General features: G+C 39.9%; 1 long non-coding RNA gene across 1 annotated transcript; it reads right to left on the minus strand.

Moving 5' to 3' along the window:
* Positions 1–1736: 1736 nt before the first annotated feature.
* Positions 1737–4141, minus strand: LOC109369120. The gene is made up of 3 exons (XR_002117794.2): positions 3653–4141; positions 3404–3580; positions 1737–2359 (listed from the first exon to the last, which is right to left on the minus strand). It is a non-coding gene; the product is annotated as an uncharacterized LOC109369120 (long non-coding RNA).
* Positions 4142–10607: the final 6466 nt, after the last annotated feature.

Below are 10607 nucleotides of genomic sequence, written 5' to 3' on the forward strand. Positions count from 1 at the left end.
AAAAAAACACCGCAAAACAAAAAAACAACACTTTCATTTGCTCAAAAAAAATACAAAACCACAAGGGAAAAGGAGAATCAGAAAGCACACCCCAAATGTTATAAACACCAGTGAGAGCCAGGAACTCCAAGGAGGAATATACAGGAAGGCTTTCAAGATATTTAGGTGGTAGGCAGAAGTATAAAACACTAAAATAGAATGCAGCAGCTAAGCAAGTAACAGAAACCAGATGTGTTAAAACTCACTGTCTGACCTCTTCCTTTCCACTGTTCCCCAACAAAATAGAGCAAGACACAGAACTGGAACAACAAGGTCAGAAGAAAAAAAAAAAAAAAAAAAGTATTCAGGTCTTCTCCATCACAACTGTTTTCAGGAACAACTCCATTATTCAAGCTATTCTTAAGTAAAATTAAAAGTAAAGGAGCACTGAAAGGAAGAGTAGTTCATTAACTGAATATCAAAATACTTACACAGTGTTCTGCTGCAGATGCAGCAATCACTGTTTTCCCAAACAGCAGAATACCAGAGACAAAGAGACTCCAAATATTTCCTTTCTCAGGTTTATAAAAGTCTCCACCATTGATGGTTTGGGAGCTTGAGACGACTTTCTTAATAGCCTTCTAATTTCAGAATGATAAAACAGTATCAGTATTTACAAAACAACTGGAACAGAATTGCTGTTCTCAAGAATCTACTTATCACAATTCAAGTTACCACAACGTTGTTACAAAAACTAAAGAAAACATCAAGTACTGTAACTCTAAGCCAACAAGTTCGAGACTTATCTTAAAAGGCTAAAAAACATGATGAGGTAAAAATCCTAGAATACAACACTACATCAAATAAGAAAAAGGATCAGCAACACCAGGATTTTGTTGCAGAAAAAGGCAGTAGCCAAAAGCAAGCAGATTGCTCCAAAAGTAACATCTCCTACTTACTACCATGGAAACTACAGCTGATAAAAAAAGCACACTAGTACTACTTGACAGTGCAAATTCATAGCAGTAGAATGCTATTTTCAATACAGTTTCAGCAGTGAAAACAAGAGCCTGCATGCCATGCTCACAAACGCCCACGTCAGTGGAGGTGATCCACTGTTTCACAGCTGCTGTGATGGCGCTAATGCTAGAAAAATCTTGCCCAGGTGAATCATCTTTCGCTGTCCTGGACAGATGGAAGACAGAAGGTGCCAAACCGGACTTTACGTTAGAGGTGGTAGGAAAGTCCAGCTAAGATTGGCAATGCGCTTCATGGTCTTCAAATGGATGAGGCCCGGCGTTACGCTGAAAGAGAAATTTTGTCTTCTCCAGCCTGACTCTGGAAGTGTGAACCTTCTACTAAGACAGAGTCACAACATAAAAGTCAGAGTTGAGGGACTGTCCAGGTTCCAGGAAATTCAGAAGGATTATCCCTTTCCTACCCCAAAATTGTACACTGCTTTATTCACCCAGGGCTTGAACTTTGATGGGAAATTCATATGTAACCATTCCACGGATTGTAGTTTTGACACCAGTTCATAGTGGTGACAGCATCTCATCACTGGTAACGACACAACCAGGACATAACTATCTTCAGCTTCATGTTGGACCAATACATTAAAAAGAAAATTCCGGTTGCTCACTTCAAGATAATTGGAATGGACTCATTAATGAACAAACATAAATGCACACAACTGCACATAAAATGCAAATGAACAAATCTAAAGGGGAAAAATCAGACACTTAACTGCAAGTTACTAATTTTTATAACCCACTTTAATAAATATCTTACATGACTACATTCCAAAAGTAATGCCTCCTATTTATTTCCACAGAAACTACAACAGATACCAGGAGCACAATAGCACTACTTGATAGAGCAAATTCTCAGCTACAGAACATTGTTTTTCATTGCAGTCATCACCATCAGATGATTCACCCAGATGGGCTGACCAAGAAGCTCTTCATTTCATGGTGACAGCAGTGCATGGTCATTCAGAACACAGATTTTCTGGCAGCATGGCAGTGCTGCCACTGCTGAAGCATGCCAATACTGATGTCAATACGTACAAATCTTTCCAAATGGAGGAATTCAATTCCATACCTTTGCTTCAGATGTACCTCTATGTCAAATATCACTTTGTCAGACATGGTCTGCCATCTGTCGCATAGTAACAGCATACAATGGAATACTGGTCAGGAGATTCAACTTCTAACTGCCATACCACCGATATTTGCCTCTGATGTCGTTGGCCAACATAATAAAATAGAAAGCATTACTTTTGGAGCAGCTCTCAAATAATATAGATTCAATTAACAAACATGAAGAGGGTCTTTGATCTGCCTCCACCAAACTTCATCTGATACTGCAGATCTTCATACTGAGAAAGGGAAACAGAATTATCATTTAAAAAAAGGGTTCTAAATATCTCCTATAACACTGAGATATCTCCAGATCACTGACTGGTTTGAATTGTTGAATTCAAACTTTTTTTTTTTTGCTGATAAGTCCCTCTCCCCTTTGTCCTCCAAGAGACAAGTTTCTTCAAGTCTTGATTCTACCTGTAACACAAGTTCAGCACCAGTTGCAAGGTGTACCAACGCTGTTTGGAGCGACAGCTAACAATTCAAATGTGGATGCTATTTTCTTTTTATAGATATGACTACATATGCCCTGGACCTTACAGGCTTCATTTGAGCATGCTGCATAGTAAGATACTGGTTGGACTACCATGGAACAATAGAGAAGGCAAGGCAAGCATCAGGTATCACCCTTCCCTATTCCTTATTTGCCAGACTTTACGCAGTTCTCTAGCACAGCAAAGAACCATAACAAGACCTCCTCCTGCTACCTACCATTTGCTTATTTTCACGAAATGTACTAAGTGACAAGTACAAGCGTTGAATGACCAATTGGTAAAACGATAAGAGGTTATCTGTTAAGGATGACAGTGAGGAGGGGCTCTTCCAAGGATAACCACTATTAGCAACAATGCCGTCTCCAAGGATGGGCTTGGGTGCACTCAGCGCGAGACCTACATTGCTCCAGACCCCTCTTGTCTGTTCATTTTTCCAGGAGTTGCACACCACAGCTCACCTTGGTATCCTCAACACTACTTGCCTGACTTTCTCAAGGATGGAGAGGCGGAGCACAGACAAGAGCTCGGGTGCCCAACACTTGCTCTGGAGCTACAGTATGTGTACAGGGGGCGGATCTGCTGTGGGCACGAGGCTGCCTGGCCCCAACGCCTCTACCCGGACCCGCAGGACAGGTGTGCCCCGCGGGATGTCCGCAACGTTCTGGAGCTGCTCCCTCGGCTCTTCCCACCCGCCCGAACCCGCGGTCCGGCGGCACCAGGACCATGGGCAGGCCCCGGCCGCGACGCTCTGGCCGCCCCTCACCGCCGCGCCCCGCGCTCAGATACCTGGCAGCGGCTCAGCTCCTCCGCCAGGCACCGCAGCTCTTCCTCCAGCACGGCCACCCGCGATGCGGCCGCCTCCATGCGCCCCGCTGCCATCGCCGGCGTCGTTCTGACAGCCTCCAGCCGGAGCTCACAGGCCCCACGGCGGCAGGAAGGGATGTGGAGAGCGCCCGCCCGCTCCTGAGGGAAAGAAGAGAGAAGCGGTGCCGCGAACCGCACAAACCAAAACTTTCCCCCTTCGGTTCCACTTACCGCGCGCACGAGCGCCGGAAACCATGGAGAAGGACGCGGCACAATGACGTCAGCTGAACCGCTACCTTGCGGAGCGGAGGGGCGCGAGGGCAGGTTTGAATTTGCCCGCCCGAGCGGCTGGGCCACGCATGCGCCCTACGTGCGCCTTCCTGAGCTGAGCTGTGAGCCGCGATCTCCCTTGCCGTGCAGGAATGGGGGAGCTCCGCCCGGGTGCAGCGTTTTGCCTTGGTCTCCCCTGAGCAGCGGGGAGTCCAGCAATGCTATTCAGCATTTTGTTTCTTTCGGATGGGTTTAAGACCCTACAACTGGAAATTAATCCTGGACGAGCTGTCGGATCTTCTGAAATTCATGGAGATTCGTTATCCTTGAGGTTCCTTCCAACCCTGGCCGTTCTGTGAAACATTTGTGTGTGAGCATCCACGTAAATGTACGTGATTTAAAAACAGAGTGTGCAGAGTGCGTTGTTTTTTTAATAAAGGAATGGTGTTGCCCAGGCAAATGTTGCAGTGCTTTCTGTAGCCTGCATGGAAAACAATAGACTCAAAAAAAAAAGCTATAGTTTTTTTTCCTAAACAGGTGAGGAAGGAGGTTGAAACATAAGTTCAGTATGTTTTTCAGCCTGGAAGTAAACACTGACTCTACTGCATTTCAGCAACATCACCACTTTGCTGTAGGACTATTTTTGCACCTATGAGGCATGCTTTCCTAACCCATCTCTTATCATTTCTGCACAGGTATCAGAAAAGTTGTCCCAAGTGTACACTGTGGCAAAAATTGAAATTCTTACTTGCAGACAAGTGCACTATAAAAGTTACACATTGAAATGTCCAGTTCTTCCCCCAGTTGACCTGACAAAGAATCCAGCATCTTTGATGATGGATTTGCTTGTAAAAGTTGGATTTTGAAGCATGTTGAGCTCTTAAGTCTCTTCTTAGATGGTTAAAACAGTAACTATTCAAAATATTTTACATAATTATTTGTATATAAAACTATTATGACTCCGTCTATGTAGAACTGTATGAAAATATCACCTGTATGTATGCTTCTATAGGTAGATGTTGCATTCAGCAATTAATCAATATAATGTCCCTCTGTGGAATATTTTTTTATTTTTCTTTTCTATTGTTGTTTATTGTTTCTTGCAGATTGTATAACCTCTACATGTAAACGTGTTTGCGTTCTTAGTCCTTTAATTATTTATCTTTGTACATTAACACATGTTCATTTAACTGTAATGACCATGCTGCCTTAATTTTAATGTGCTTACGTTTTCACTTTTTCCATTTGTTTTGAGTTTAAAATTCATTTTTCTCCCTTAAGTTATCCAGTCACTATTTAATATGTAGTCATCATTTTTTCCACATCCCTGCCTCTTCATGTTTTCCTGATATTTGTATCATTGTCCTCTTGGCCCATAACTTCTCTATTACACGGGGGCAACAAGAAGCCAACCTTACTTACAAAACAATATACTTGGGTTAGCTGCTAGACAACTATAATGACTAAATAGGATTTTAAAACATTTTCCAAGTACAAGGTCATTCAAAGGTTACTGAAAAGATCCAAGCATTAGAGCTTGACATAGCACAAAACAGTAGACCACAATTCACGTGTCTCTATAATTTAGAAGTTTATGCATATTCCATTAGTGTAAACACAACATATTGCCACATTGAGTACACAACCAACACTTTTCTATAGCCAGATACTTATTTTATATACATGTTTTTTGTATACAGTTAGATCCTCTTCAGATTTATCTGTCATTTCATAAGCTTGGCTGTCTATGAAGTTTCTAGCTATCAACCTGAAGAGCTTTCAAGATAATTATTAGAATATTTTGTTTAAAGACTTTAGTATGTGCTCTTGACAAGCTTGGATGAATAGGGAGACCTCGCCTTATCTTGGAGCATTTTGTACATCTCATTTCTCCTAAATCTTACTGTTTTGGAACACCTGCAATTACAGCTATCAGATACATGACAATGTTAGGCAAAATTCTTCCAAGCCTAAGTTCCTCCCTTTGGATTGCATTTTTTTCTAATGAAGAAACCATTTAGTTTGAAGAGGCTTAACACATCAAATTTTCCTTGAATGTGATTGTTGAGTAAACATGCAATTTTTAGTGGCTTTCCCACTTGCAGAAGGTCCATTAATAAATATAGTTGTATTACATGATCTAAATCTGGTAGGTATGGGTTTTGTCACTTAAAGAGTTTGTAAAAGTTATGCAAAGAAAAATGTTATTTTTTAACAGGAAAGAATTTGTATGGTGTTTTTGTTTCTTTCATTTGCAGATAGGAAATTCCATGTCTTAATTTGAAGTATGTTCATATAACAAACACACTGTATTAGACCTGAACATGTAATTTCTTTTTTTTTCTGTTTGCCAGTTTGCTTTCTTTACCTGAACATAAAGAAAAACATTATTGTGGCATCCTCTAGTACTGCATTATTAGAATTCAAGAAACATAAGCATATAACAGAGCATTCATATCTTGTTTTAAAGAAAAAGTGCCATTACTGTCCTGACTTTAATCAGAAGTATTCACATTTTCTACTGCTGAATTTGCATATCTCCTAACAGACAACTGTAATTCATCACCAGTTTGACAGTAAAAAGCATCATCAAAGAGGTCCACTCTGGAAACTGATTTTCTGCAACAGTAAGCAAGAGAAGCCAAAGTTGCTGAAATTATTTCTAATAAGTTTTGGCAATATCTTCAATATTTTAGTAATTTATGTTTCTAAAGAATGTATTGCAGCACTGGAAATATGTTAGATGAGGCTTGAAAAGTGGGCCCACAAGAACTTAATGAACAAGACTGAGTGCAGGGTGTTGCACCAGGGACAGGGGAATCCCAGATATATTTACAGGCTGGGAGAAGAACTCCTCAAGAGCAACCCTGCGGAGAAGGATTTGGGGTCCCGGTAGATAAAAAACTGGACATGAGCCAGCAATGTGTTCTTGCAGCCCCAAAGGCTGACACTATCCTGAGCTGCATGAAAAGAGGGATCGCCAGGACAGAGAGGGATTTGAATATCTGCCTCTACTCTACCCATGTAAGGACACAAAGGACATTGTGTCTGGGCCTGGGGCCCCCCAGCCTAGAAAGAATGTGGACCTATTGGATCCGGTCCAGAGGATGGCCACTAAGATGATCAAAGAGCTGGAACACCTCTCCTTCTCCTATGAAGAAAAGTTGAGGGAGTTGGGCTTGCCTAGCTTGGAGAAGGGTCTGGGGAAGCCTCACTGTGGCTTTCTAGTGCTTGAAGAGAGCTTATAAGCAGGAAGGAGAGTGACTTTTTACACAGTCTAATAGTACCAGGACAAGGGAGAATGGCTTTACAGTAAGAGAGAGGAGATTTAGATTAGATGTTAGGAAAAAGTTCTTTACTCAGGGTAGTGAGGCTTTGGACCATATTGCCCAAAGAAGCTGTGTGTGCCTCCCAGATTTTATCTAAATCAGAAAAAATATGTCTTCTTGGGGAAGTTCGCTTTGATTTACTGCATACTTTGCTACAATGTGCCTTGAATATAAGCTCAGTATAGGAACATAGTTAAGAGAGTTTACATTCTCCAGAGTTATCACTTCGTTTTGCCCAAGCACTTGTCTAGCACTACATCAGAAGACAGTCTTCCACTTAGCTCTGCAACCAGAAAAGTTGCAGTTTTCTACTGTCCTTCAAATTTGGTCTTAGACTGTGGCACTTCATTCTTCAAGGCAATAAACAGGAAACTTTAACTTGCACTGGGGCATGTCATTAGAACAAAGCAGTAAGGAAGCAGTTCACAGTGTCCTGGATGTGGGGATGAAATGTGCCCCACCCCATAGCACATGCCAGCTATGAGAGACCTAGCGGGAAGAACTGACAGCTGGAGGTAATTAAGAAAGAAAGCAGATCTCAGAGTTTGGCTGTCCTGGTAGAGGGAGATTGAGTTTGTGTTGCAGTAAGATGAAGAGGTGGGCTTAGCTGAGTCTTGGGAATTGATTGTCTCACTGTTAATGTGATTTTTAAGAAAATCAAGCCTGAGGAATGAGTGGAGTTTTGAACTTGTATGTGTTGTCATAGACTAAGTGGGAGAGTCACCTGGTTATGGAAGGAGTGCATGGAAAATGGAAGGAGAGTTCCATCACTCTGACAGAGGGTGTGAAGAGTATATGGCCACCCAGGCTCAAAGAGCGAGACATGATACCCTTTATAACCCAGGGAGTGGTTGCTGGAAGGGACAACGTAGTCCGTGACCACCCATGTGGTGTGTATACAGGACATGGATGAGACTCTCCCTAACCCTTGGGATGGCAGCTGGGAACATACACCTACACTTCCTTGCTCTTACTAGCCCATTGCTTTCACACACATGAGCTGCAGGCTTATGAAGGAGCCTCATAGTTGACCCCTTTTGAATGTTAAAGATCAGTTTTGTAACCATTTGTCACTTTTAATGTGTTCTGGTGAGCAGTGAACTGGAAGATGGTAATTTTCCAGACACGGACAGATTAAAAGAGTACTTACTAAAATCAAATAATTAAATAAGAATTCTTAAATAAGAATTTTAGCTTAGATTTTAAAATTGTTACATTTTAAATTTCTACAATTTTGAAATAACAGAATCTCCAACAGAAGTTTTAATGTAAAGATCTGAGCCAAGCTGCTAGGTTCACTTAATTATAGACTACCTCCTTTTGAATAGTGAAGAGGTTAGGTTGTAGTCAGGTTAAGTCATTCACCCAAGAGTGAATGGCAGTAGCTTTGATAAAGCTACATTTATAAAATAGAACAAAAATCAGTACCCGGCAATGTTTTTGCTCAGAAGAGAGACAAGGGCTATGATTTTCAGATCTTTGTTTAACAATTCATACCATCTTAAAAAAAAAAAAGACCTTAAGGAAACAAAAACAAATTGGAACAAAGTGTGAGCACTGTCAGTTTTGTTAAAAAACATAGGCAGAAATTAAAACATTTCCTCTAGTTTTATCGATCTACTTATATTACTATTCTTTGCCATGTACTGGCATTTTAAGAAAAGATATTTGCTCCCAGACTAAGATAAGGTTTTTTGGACATTTCAGTATAATATCTTTTTGCCTCTGCTATCCTGCTGGATTGCTCTACTTTGAATTCTAAGCAGAATATATTTGTGTTTGTCTCAGTTGACCAGATTTAAATAACAGTTATTTACTATCACGTAAATTGACAATTCAGAAACTACTTCAGATGAACAAGCAAAATATTATTTTTATTATCTGTGTGCACTGTAGTAGTAGCTCAGATTTGCTGGGAGGCCACTTTGTGCTGCAGTATTTCAGCTGCTAACACTGTTCCCAAAAGCAGTGTTTGCTATAAATTCCCAGCCCAAGGGAGTACCAAATAGATACTGCACATTGCATTCCAGGGTGGTACTGCAGAATCAGCCCAGCATGAACTCTTCTTGCAGCCTGAGCTCCATCATCACAGTGGGACTCAACTGACTCAATCCAGTGAGATAGAGCTTGTGTATTTTGGCAGCCATGCAGAGTTATAACTTTGAACTTTCCTTTCCTACTGTGGTTGAGTTTAGAGTAACAAAGTTAGACTCTGTGCCTGTTGATTTAAGTTTTTAGACACTTTTTACAGAACTTCCTTTAGAGACAGAAAATATTTGAGAATAAATACTACATAAGTACCTGTATTATTAGATAAAAAGAAGTATTATGAATACAATGCAGATCACAAGTAAAATTCTTTGGGATTAATTCAGAATTAAAAGTTATCATACAGAAATAAATATATTTTAATACTGAATTTCTGTAAATGTGATTGAATGTTTCTGTAGATTTCTCCCAGCAGGTCACAATATAAGAATTAATTTAAATGCATAAAAGAAGTTTAATTAAGTTCTGAAATCAGACAGCAGATGTTGAAAACAAAGATTTTCATGCTTATTCATTTGTGAAATGGACACATATTGGTCAGATCATATTCAGCTTTTGCAAAAGGACGGAAGAATAGAATTCTTTCTACAGTTTATTTTTAATTCTGTTATGAAGGTAAATAACATTCTATTAGAGTGGTTTGCCAAAAATTAGTACATTCCATTGGGGTTGTTTTTTTTTCATAAAATGAAATTTAATAATTGCCAGCTCTACCAATTTTATTGCAAGGTCAGTATTGTTGTTTTCTTAATACTCCTTTGATTCCATAAGAATTTCTGAATTGTTCCTTCTTTTGCTTTTAACACATCAATCCTTCGCAGCTGTATAGAAATGTGACTTGTGTGAGATATAAGATTTGAAAAAAACTTGTGTTTTGAGCATTTATTATAGATAGCAATAGATATCTTTTGTAAACAACAGCAAAACACAAAAAGATCATTTGGTTTCACTGCCCAGTCAGCTATAGAAAGATACCAATGAAAATTAGAAGAAATAGGAAGGAGAGGAAGAATAGGAGGAGAGTTCTTCCTTCATTAATTGTTCTTAGAACTCTTAAACTACATGATACACTGAAGCTATGAAAAATAAAAGAAAATGCGTTGCTGAGACGGCAGTTATGTTAGATCCTAAGTGGAATTACCCTATCTTTACTCTGGGAATGAGATACAGGTATAAGATCAAACGGACTATATGTGTAATATCATCTTGCAAACTAACTGTTTTTTCTTTATTCATAGTTAAGGCTTTGTATTTTTAGTGTCAGGTTGTCATCTGTCTCCTTTGAGCAGTCTTACATCCTGACCACACAGATCTTGACCGCATGTTGTGTTTTAGAAGTATACTCAATGTGATCCTTGAGTTGCTCTCATCTTCTGCATGTGCTTTCTGGCAGTATTTCATTATCCAGTAAATACTAGGCTACATTCAGTACTTTATCATCACTAGGAAGTCATTTCTCAGAATCCAAGGCACCAACGCACAGAGTTTATTTAAATGTTTCTGTTTTCACAAACAGTTTCAGGATAATCTGGCAGCAG

The sequence above is a fragment of the Meleagris gallopavo genome, chromosome 1 (genome assembly GCF_000146605.3).
Source record: "Meleagris gallopavo isolate NT-WF06-2002-E0010 breed Aviagen turkey brand Nicholas breeding stock chromosome 1, Turkey_5.1, whole genome shotgun sequence".
NCBI classification, from domain to species: Eukaryota; Metazoa; Chordata; class Aves; order Galliformes; family Phasianidae; genus Meleagris; species Meleagris gallopavo.